The sequence below is a fragment of the Myotis davidii genome, unplaced genomic scaffold (genome assembly GCF_000327345.1).
Source record: "Myotis davidii unplaced genomic scaffold, ASM32734v1 scaffold59, whole genome shotgun sequence".
Classification (NCBI taxonomy): domain Eukaryota; kingdom Metazoa; phylum Chordata; class Mammalia; order Chiroptera; family Vespertilionidae; genus Myotis; species Myotis davidii.
In genome coordinates, this window is record NW_006293001.1 from 2,257,476 (window position 1) to 2,267,903 (window position 10,428).

The 10,428-nt window shown below is 37.5% G+C and overlaps 1 protein-coding gene across 2 annotated transcripts in view; it reads left to right on the forward strand.

Annotated features, from left to right (window-relative positions):
• The window catches only part of TANK (TRAF family member associated NFKB activator), an 81,573-nt gene that overhangs the window by 7,811 nt on the left and 63,334 nt on the right, over positions 1–10,428 (forward strand). The window contains exon 1 of one of the 2 annotated variants that reach the window (XM_006766479.2): positions 9,855–9,960. The exons of the other annotated variant lie outside the window; for it this stretch is intronic. The gene's annotated coding sequence lies outside the window, so the exon portion shown is untranslated. Of the gene's footprint in view, positions 1–9,854; positions 9,961–10,428 lie in introns of those variants that run through there. 2 annotated transcript variants of the gene reach the window in all.

Sequence of the window (10,428 nt, forward strand, 5' to 3'; positions counted from 1 at the left end):
GCAACTGCTTTTCCAGGGCTTTTAAAAACATCTCAACAGGTGCATTCGCTTCCATTCTTTACAGTCCAGCCTTGCTGGGCTCTGGCGATACCTGAGAAATGACAGACCAGTGGCTCCAGAAGAACTGTCCGCTCTGGCTTCAGCCTCGCAACAATTGCTAGTGGCTAATAACAGGCTGTCACTTTTACCTCCCGATTGGCAGGGGTCCTTCTATATCTTACAGCCTGTGACCCTGAGGAATTGAGAGGGGAGAGGAATATTGGTTTTTGGTTTCTTTTATTTCTGTGTTTTGTCTGGCTTTGGTATCACAGTAATCCTGGCTTCATAGAAAGAGTTAGGAAGTATTTCCTCCTCCTCTGTATTTTTTAAGAATTTGAGAAGGACTGGTGTTAATTCTTCTTTACACATTTGATAGAATTCACCAGTGAAACCGACTGGTCCTGGACCTTCCTTTCTTAGGAGGTTTGTGATTACTGATTAGATCTCTTTGTTATAAGTATGTTTATATTTTCTATTTCTTCTAGATTCCGTTGGGTAATTCAAGTGTTTCTGGGAATTTGTACATTACTATTAGGTAATCTAATTTGTTGGCATATGATTATTCATAGTATTCTCTTATTATCCTTGTTATTTCTGTTTAGTTGGTGGTAATGTCCACATTTTCATTTCTGATTTTAATTATTTATTGTTCTCTCCCATTTTCTTATAAGACTAGCTAAAGATTTATTGTCAAGCTTTTCAAAAACTGATTTTGACTTCATTGACTCTACTGTTTTTTCACTCTCTATTTCATTTATCTCTGCTCTGACCTTTATTGTTTCTTTTCTTCTGCTAACTTTACTTCTTTTCTAGTTCTTTGGAATGTCAAGTTAGGTTATTGATTTCAGACTTTTCTCTTTTTTAAAAAATGTAGATGTTTACAGCTATTCATTTCCCTCAGAGCACTGCTTTCATTGCATCCCATGAGTTTTGGCATGGTGTGATCTATTTCTAAGTGAATCTAATTTCCCTTGTGATTTCCTATTGATCCATTGGTTAAGAATGTGTTGTTTAATTTGCACATATTTATGAATTTTCCAGTTTTCCTTATTTTATTGATTTCTAGCTTTATTTCATTTTGATTGGAGAAGATATTTTGTATGATTTTGATATTTTTAAGGCTATTGAGAGTTTTTGTGGCCTAACATTTAATAATTCATGGAGAAGTTTTCATATCCACTTGAGAAGAATGTGTATTCTACTGTTGTTGGGTAGATTGTTCTATTTATATATATGTTAGATCTAGTTGTTTATACTATTATTCAAGTCCTCTATTTCCTTTTTGAACTCCTGTTTTTTTCTATCATTTATTAAAAGTGGTATCTCCTTGACCTAGCCGGTTTGGCTCAGCGGATGGAGCGCTGGCCTGCAGACCGCAGGGTCCCAGGTTGGATTCTGGCCAAGGGCACATGTCTGAGTTGTGGGCTCGATCCCCAGTAGGGGGCGTGCAGGAGGCAGCCAATCAATGATTCTCTCTCATTATTGATGTTTCTATCTCTCCCGCTCCCTTCCTCTCTGAAATCAATAAAGAAATATATTTAAGAAATAATAATAATAAAATAAATATAAAAGTGGTATCTCCAACTATTATTCTCTACTGTCTATTTCTCCCTTCAGTTCTATCAATATTTGCTTCATGTATTTACAGGGACAGGGGGCGTTTGTTTGATGTGTACATCTGTATAATTTTTATATTTTCTTGATACATGACTTTTATCACTATAATGCCCTTCTTCATTCTTACAACAGTTGTTTATGTAAAAGCTATTTTATCTGGTATTAGTATAGCTGCTCCATCTCTCTTTTTGTAACTATTTGCATGGAGAATTTTTTCACGCTTTTACTTTTAACTTATTTATGTCTTTTTATCTAAAGTAAGTCTTTGTAAACAACATATACATAGTTTGATCATGTTGCATTACCCATGCTGCCAAGCTCTGCCTTTTGGTTTGGGAGGTTAATCTGTTTATATTTAAAGTAATTGCTGATAAGGAAGCCTTACTTCTGCCATTTTGCTATTTGATTTCTGTATGCCTTATACCATTTTTCTTTTCCTCACTTCCCCCATTACTGCCTTCTTTTGTGTTTCGTTAACTCTTTGCTATATACCATTTTATTCCATTCTCATTTGCTTTTATATATTTTTTAAGATACTGTCTTAGTGGTTACTATGAGGATTAAAATTAGCAACTTAAATTTATAACAATCTAATTTGAATTACTACTAACTGAACTTCAATAATATACATTCTACTCATATACAGCTTGATTCCCTCCCTTATGTTGTTGTAATCACAAATTTTATCTTTATACATTGTATGCTCATTAACATAGATTTATAATTATTTTTAAGCATTTGTTTTTTAAATTATGTTGGAAATAAAAATAAGACTTCAAACAAAAAATACAGTCATGCTGAATTATATATTTACCTATGTAGTTGTCTTCACCAGGGTTAATTTTTTGGTATAGATTTAAATTATTGTCTAGTAGACTTTTATTTGAGCCTGAAGGACTCTATCATTTCTCATAGGGTAAGTCTACTAACAACAACTCCCTTACCTTTATTTTTATCTCAGATTATTTCAATTTCTCCTTATTTTTGAAGAATAGTTTTGCCAGACATAGAATTCATGGTTGAGACCTATTTTTTCCAGCACTTTAAATATGTCATTCCATTGCCTTCTTTCCCTCATAATCTCAAAGTGAAGTTGTTTGTATTCTTACTGAGGATTCTTTGTTCATGATGAGTCATTTCTTTCTTACTACTTTCTTACTACTTACTACTTTCATCTTGGGCTCTCGACAGTTTGATTACAATGTACCTCAGTATGAATCTCTTTGTGCTTATCCTACTGTTGTTTATTGAGCTTCTTGAATGTACAGATTCAGTCTTTCATCAAATTGGGAAATTTGGGGCCATTATACCCTCAAAAATTTTTTTCTGTTCCTTTTCTCTCACTTCTCCTTCAGAACTTCCATAATGCATGTGTTGGCTCACTGGATGTTGTCTCACATGTCTTTAGGCTCTTTTTTCTTTATTCTTTTTTTTAATGCTCCACCAACTAGATAATTTCCATCACATTATCATCATATTCCCTGGCTCTTCTGCCTCCTCAAATCGGCTACCAAGCCCCTCTAGTAAATGTTTTGTTTCACTTATAGTATTGTTCAGCTCCAAATTTCTATTTTGTTCCTTTTAATAGTTTCTACCTCTTTACTAATAGTCTCATTTTTTCCATTTATCATTTTCCTCATTTTCTTTAGTTCTTTGTCCATGGTTTTCTTTAGCTCTTTGGGCATATAAGATAGTTGATTTAAAGATTTTTTTTCTTGTAAGTCCAATGTCTAGCTTTTCTCAGGAAGAGCTTTTAAAGACATTTTAAATGATAATTACAACCACTTATTTAAATTAAAAATAACTATATGTAGATCCACATACTTAAATTACAGAAATTATCTTTTAGTTAATATTATTGAGTTTCTTCAGTATACCAGGCCCTGTTTATATATTATCTCATTGTACATACACACAAACTTTGAGGCAAGTACTACTATAATCTGCATTTGACAGATGAAGAAATTGAGGTACAGGGCTAATAAAGTCATATTGTAAATAAATGACAATGCCAACATATGAATAAGATAATTTTAACTCAGAATTCTTACTTATTATCAATATGAATTACTTATCTCAGCTTGAGTTTGGTTTTGAGGGGAAGGGAGGACAATGACCAGCTAGGCCTCAAACTGGTGTTTGCACATATCCTTAATATCATTATAATAGCCATCCTAACTTCAAAAACATCTACATGTGCATATGGGAATTTTAAGTATGGAGCATGTCATAGAGTGGAAAGGACAGTGAAATAGGGATCTATAACTGAGCCCATAGTTCTAACCTGGAAGGGGAGTCAAGTGTGGTCCTGCTTAAAGTCAGTCCAGTTAGCCGAGGCCTAACAGACCAAGTAAAACATGAGGGAAACATGTTCTGGAATAAGAAAACCACATGAGCAAACACCTGAAAAAGACAGAACAGGGAGCATTTGAAGTATTGAAAAAGCCCCAAATCAGCAAGAGGAAGAGAGAAGATATGAATCTAGAGAAGTAAGAAGAAGCTTCAAGGTTAGAGTTTGGATTTTATCTTAAGGGTGATATGAAACCAGTGAGTGATTTTAAGTGATACAGGAACATAACATTTAGAATTTGATGAGAGTAAAAGTGAGGAAAACAGTGAGAAGGCTGATATGGTAAATATGAATTGATAGTGGCTTGAATAGGGGTGACAATAGACATAGTGACAATGAGGCCAGAGTGTGACATAGGGACACAGAGTATATGCAGCAAGAAATGTTGCAGAGGAACACTTACATGAGTTACCTTATTGGGTGATTGATTAAATGCTGGGAAGAGTTTTATGTTATATGAGCAATGTTTTATTTTCTTCTATTTACATGATAAAAAAATGAACATATAATTTTTATTCTCTTTGTACTTATTTATCTTTACATTTAAAAAAGCTAAAATAATATATGTTCAATTATAGTTACAGTGAGACCCTACCTATCATTTTCTTATTTCCACATATAAAATATAAAAAATGAGTCAATTAGAAATTTTTACTTCCTGCCAGCTTTCTTTCACCACTTGAGTTTTTGTTGCTATAATTAGGAAGTTTAGAATATGTTATTATTAAATTATTTTTTATAGTTATATCTTATGTCTTAAAAATTATTTTTAAATTCTTTTTAATATTCACCTTATATTTGCAACAAGTTTTTACTTAATCTAGTATTTAAATTATTTCAAATAATTATAAATATTTACCTTATATCAGAATTTCACCTTTGGTTTTTTTATTGATTCCCTTCTTGACCAACTGAAGTATATCTTCAGTTATTTCAGAAAATGAGTGGCATATTTCTGATCCCTGAACTTGTCTTTGTTTTCCTTTCCTATGTGAATGACAACTTGTGTGGCCATATAGCCTTTGTATAGACAGTTCCCAAACAACTGTAAATGTTATTCTACTCAGCTTCTGAAGTTTAATAATGAAGATGACTTTTCTATATTTTTTTTTCCTTTGCAAGTAATTTCTTTTCTGCTCAAATTCTTGTTGATTATTTTTCCATACTTTAGATACAGGCAGTCTTCCCTCACCCGCTCAAGCCTGGACGAAAGCCTTCCCAATGTGTTTTCAGAGTACCCCACACTTACCCCAATTGTAATATTGTAATACCACATCGTGCAGCAATTGCCTGCTTCTGATATGTAGCTCAATCACAAGGCACTCCAAGTTATTTGGTTAGGAATGTGTCTGGCTCTTCTTTGTATTCGTAACAGTTAGCATATGTCAAGTACTCACAAAAAATTTGCTGAATAAATTGATAAATCATTAATATCACATTTTTACCAGGATAGGTCAAAGTTTGGTCTCTTTTCTTTAATATTTTTCAAAAGTCATTGAGTCCTTTTCATCTCTGCTTTGGACTAAATTATTACTTCAGATACCTTTTTATATATCTTTGGTTGCTATTTCTGTTCCATTTACTCTGATCTCTTCTAAAGAAGTTGTAGCACTATTTTTCTATTTCATGCAATGGTTTTCATCTATTTGTCCTTTATATTTACATTTTTATAGAGTTTTTTAAGCTTTTACTCTAAACATTAATTTAATATTCTGTAGTACTGATCCCTTCCTGGATTATGTCTAAATAATATTTGAATTTTGTCATTGCATATTCTATGTCCTTATAGCCTTAACTTATTCAATTTGTTTTTATTTCTCCCTGCCACTTAACTGGTTCTCTTCTTATATTAGTCTAATATCTTGTATTTCATCTCCTTTTTCATAGAAAATGCAAAGCAGATTCTTTCCATTTACTTATTTTTTTTCTGACAGTGGTCAGCACGTAGCTACCTAACAGTCCATTTACTTATGCTTCTAGTATCACTTTCCAAAGTGTCACTTTCTCAGCATTTTGAGGATTCTCTCCTACTTCATTCATGCAGCATAATCTTTTAAAAAGGAATACTTTGCCTTGAATTTACTCATTCTAAGCCTCATGTATCCTTTACTAACCCAATTTATGGATTTTCTTTGATTCTCTTTATTATTGCCTGAATTCTACTAGTTTCTCTGCACAGATCTTGAACTTAGGGACAGTATACACGTACAGCTCACAGCTAAATTTTTGGCGTGAAATTGACATTTATCAATTTTGTCACCACAGGTATTGGCTTGCGGTGAGACTCCTCATTCTAATTGCCTATTTTACTATGAAGAGACTAATTCCTAGTTAATCAGAAACAATCATTGGTCTTTTCCTTGGTTGGAACCATATATGAAAAATTAAACTCCCAGTGAGAGTCAAACACACTGTTCTGTCTGCCCAGCCCCTTTGACATTTTGCGTCACATACCCTTAAATACAGAGCATCCTATCTCTCTACTCCCATTGGAATCATGTTGCTATAATCCAAACCATAGCTCCAAAAAGGGTAATAGAGAGAAGTGCTAATGGGGGATATTGGGGCAAGGAGCTGTAAAATACTACTTGTAGATTACACGTAGTAGTGGGGTTACTGTCAATTCATTCATATGTGCCATGAGGTAGACAGGTTTGTTGTTGTTTTTAAATATGTTTTTTTATTGATCTTAGAGAGAGAAGGAAGGAGAGTGAAAGAGAGACAGAAACATTTATTTTCCTTCAGGCCAGCAGATTTGGTCACCTTCAAGTAACAAAGTTCATATCCATTTCAGCCCCCACAGTTCTTGCAAATGGTGGGAAATCCTGTCAGATTTTGTCACCAGGGTTACAGCTACTCTTTTGATGCTTTTAGTGGCTTAGAAAAAGGCACCCCTCTAGGGATGATTCAAGCCTAAGGGGTAAGTAAGCACCTGTCAGCTGGGTACACTGAATAGGGCACAGATTGCTCAGCCATACACCTGGTTACCAATCCTGCCTTTCAATGCTATTATGAGTTCTCATATTTTCCTGATTTTTCATTTAGTTTAGAGAATCTGAGACACAAACAGCTAGTCCAGATGTCATCTTAAATCAGAAGTCAACCAGATTCTATTAATAGTGTTATTTCACATCTAAGATTTGAGTGAGATCATTGATGTTTACCTGACATTCCAAGTCGTAGTATTTATACTGACAGCTTTCCTTGTCCCTAGATTTATATTTAGAACTCACAATAAAATATTAAGGAGTTTTGAAAATAGCTTCTAAGATATTTTTAATAAGTCTGCAATTCTCATTTTCATCCCAATCTACCACACAGTACTGCTTGCTAACCTAAGGTATCTATAATAATAAAAGAGTAGTATGCTAATTAGACCAGACAGCCAAACAACCTTCCAGATGTCATTCCAGACATCCTTCCAGACGAAGCCGCAGTTGTGGGGGCAGAGGCAGAGGCTGTTAGGGGTGATTAGGCAGGTATGCAGAGTGGTTAGGGGCAATCAGCAGGCAGGCAGAGTGGTTAGGGGTGATCAGGCAGGCAAGTGGTCAAGGGCGATGAGGCAGGCAAGCGAGTGATTAGGGGTGATCAAGCAGGCAGGCGAGCGGTTAGGGGTGAGCGGGCAGGAAGGCAGGCGAACAGTTAGGAGCCAGCAGTCCCAGATTGTGGGAGGGATGTCCGAGGGGTCCTGGATTGTGAGAGGGTGCAGGCTGGGCTAAAGGACCCCCCCCCACACACACACACTCACGAATTTCATGCACCAGGCGTCTGGTCTATAATAACAAAAGCGTAATATGCTAATAATACCAGACAGGGGCTGTGAGGGCCAAGGCAAGCTGCTGTAGCTGCGAGGGCCAAACCTATCAAATGTATGTTTTTACATAAAACACTGAGCATGTGTGAACTATGGGCTTTGAATAATAGTGATATGACAATGTAAGTTCATCTATTGTGACAAATGTACTACTCTGCTGGGAGATGTTGATAATGGCAGAGGCTTGTGCGTGTGTCAATGTAGGGAGTATATGGGAAGTCTCTGTACGCTCTTCTCAGTTTTGCTATGAACCTAAAACTTCTCTAAAAAAATAAATTCTTTTAAAAAAGTTTTGTATTGTCATGTTTAACTCAATAACTTATTATAAGAAAACTTTTCAACTGGTCACAATTTATGTACAAGAAGTTTGTGTTTGTTTAAAAAAGTCTTTAAAACTATATTTTGTTTTTGACTTTTATAAGGAAGCCCAATATTTTAAAATGCACTGTCAAATTTTTAAACCCTTGGACTTACTAGCTTAAGGAAAGAAGTGCAAACATCCATGGTTCAGGAGTGTAGGAAGAGTTGGGGCAGCTAGCGCCTGATCCTCCTGCTCTAACAGCGAAAAAAATTCTATCACAGGAGGAGCAAGAAGCTGGATCCCCAGGGAGATAGCAGCTTCTAAGTTATATGGACCATATAACCAGAAAAAAAGAAGAAGAAAAGAAGAAGAAGAAGGAGGAGGTGTTCAAGAACTCCAGAGCTAGGCTGAACATTTTCAGTATGAAGAAAAAATTATGAACTGAAGACCTGTTCAGGCATGGCATGGCCAGCATCACTAGGACTGGAGAGTTTATGTCTTAGAAAATTTTGTCAAGTCTATGGATATAAAGTTATGTTCTAGAGCAGGCTCTGCCTGACAGAAATAGATAGTATTCACTGTCATTTTTTCTTGGCTTTGTGTTTGGTGGTGAGGTCTTTTTCAAACACCATTAACCCACATCAAATATATGCAAAAGCAGTGAGAGTTTTAAAAACTATTTTTAATTAAATAAGTAAGCAGGTCATTATCATGGAAGCTTCTGAGAATGCTACCTGCTTTCAGCCAGATGCAATCATACTGGTCAACATGGAGAGTCCCAGCCTTCGGTGTGCTAAGGAAGCTGCCACATGGGCTGTGGATTTGACTACTTTCATTTCCTGAAAGGAATCCCAGGGAAAACCTTGGTGATGGGAAGGAGCCAGCATGATGCGAGTGACTTGGGACACCACCTTTCCTTTGTAGAGCATTCTATACTTTACCATGAGCTTTTGCTTACTTTATCGGATTGATCTTATCAACCATCCATCCAGTAAAGTAGGTTATTATTGTCCTCCTTTGTCAGATAAAAAAAATAAATAAATAAATAAATAAATAAATAAATGAAGGTTCATTAGGTTAAGCAACCTGCCTTAGCCTGCAGGTGTCAGGGCTAAAACTGGGAGTACAAACACTTTCCTTGAGTTATCTAAAATCTTTATCTTGGACAATATTCAAGCACGGCTAGGAAATGGCAACATCGTGGGAAATTTCCTAATAAAGATTTGTTGCATTTACCGACCGTTCAAACTTTAGCAAGTACAGTTAATGAAAGGCGTTACTTGTTGGGGGGGAACCAAATGTGTGTGTGTGTGTGAGTAGGGTTTCTCAGAGTGCGGACCTTAACCATATCCATGCGAGGATCTGTCGGAAACAGGCTCCTTGGCTTCACCCAGTTCCTCTGAATTCTAGGAATCTCTCTGGGTGAGTTGTTAGAACCTTCATAAGCCTCTCGGGTGATTCTGTGTTCGCTAACTCACCTACAGGGTGGTTTTAAACCTGTTTGGTTATTTATTCTTCTTCAAAAACCTAACCAAGACCCTCAGGTGACCTTTATACTTGACATTGGCCCTCTTTCAGTGGCAGTTTTCCGTGCGGGGCAGGGAGGGACGGGGCTGCGCTGGGCGGGGCAGCCATTGTGGAAAACAGTATGGAGTGTCCTCAAAAAATTAAAAATTGAATTGCCTTATAACCCAGCGATTCCTCTTCTGGAAATAAGTTAATGGCTCCGCGCGCAGGCGCTGCCCTCTGAACTGGAACGGCAAGCCACTTCCGGTTGGAGTCACTTGGCTGGGCGCCGCCGACCCGGACCGTGGAACACCCACTCGGAACCCCTGAACTGTGAGTAAGAAACTTCGTGAACGAGTAGGTGTGTCCGACCCCGTCGAGCACGGCGACGGAGAACTTGTGTGTGTGTGTGTGAGCGAGAGGCATCCGCTGGCAGCGTGTGGCCGCAGGGAGAGAAACCGGGGAGCTGGGGAGACGTCCCGGTCTCTGGACGGGGAGGGACTTGGTGCGAGCGGAGCCACCGGGTCTGCGCTCCGGGCTGAACCGGGAGGGGCTTTCCGGGCCCAGGACGTCCCGCCGCGACGTAGCTGGGGAGGGGCTCTGTCGGACGCCGTCGTCGTCGCTGGGAAGCTGGGGAGGCAGGGCTTGGGGGCACCGGAGCTGCCTGCCAGAAGCTAGCGCTGTCACGGTCACGCTTTCGAAAACTTTTTCCCCAGTTGTTGCGCAATTCTGTTCTCGGCTTCCCCGCGGGGTGTCCTCATAGTCTTGTAGGCGAGAAGTTGGGTAACTTCCCCGAGCGTC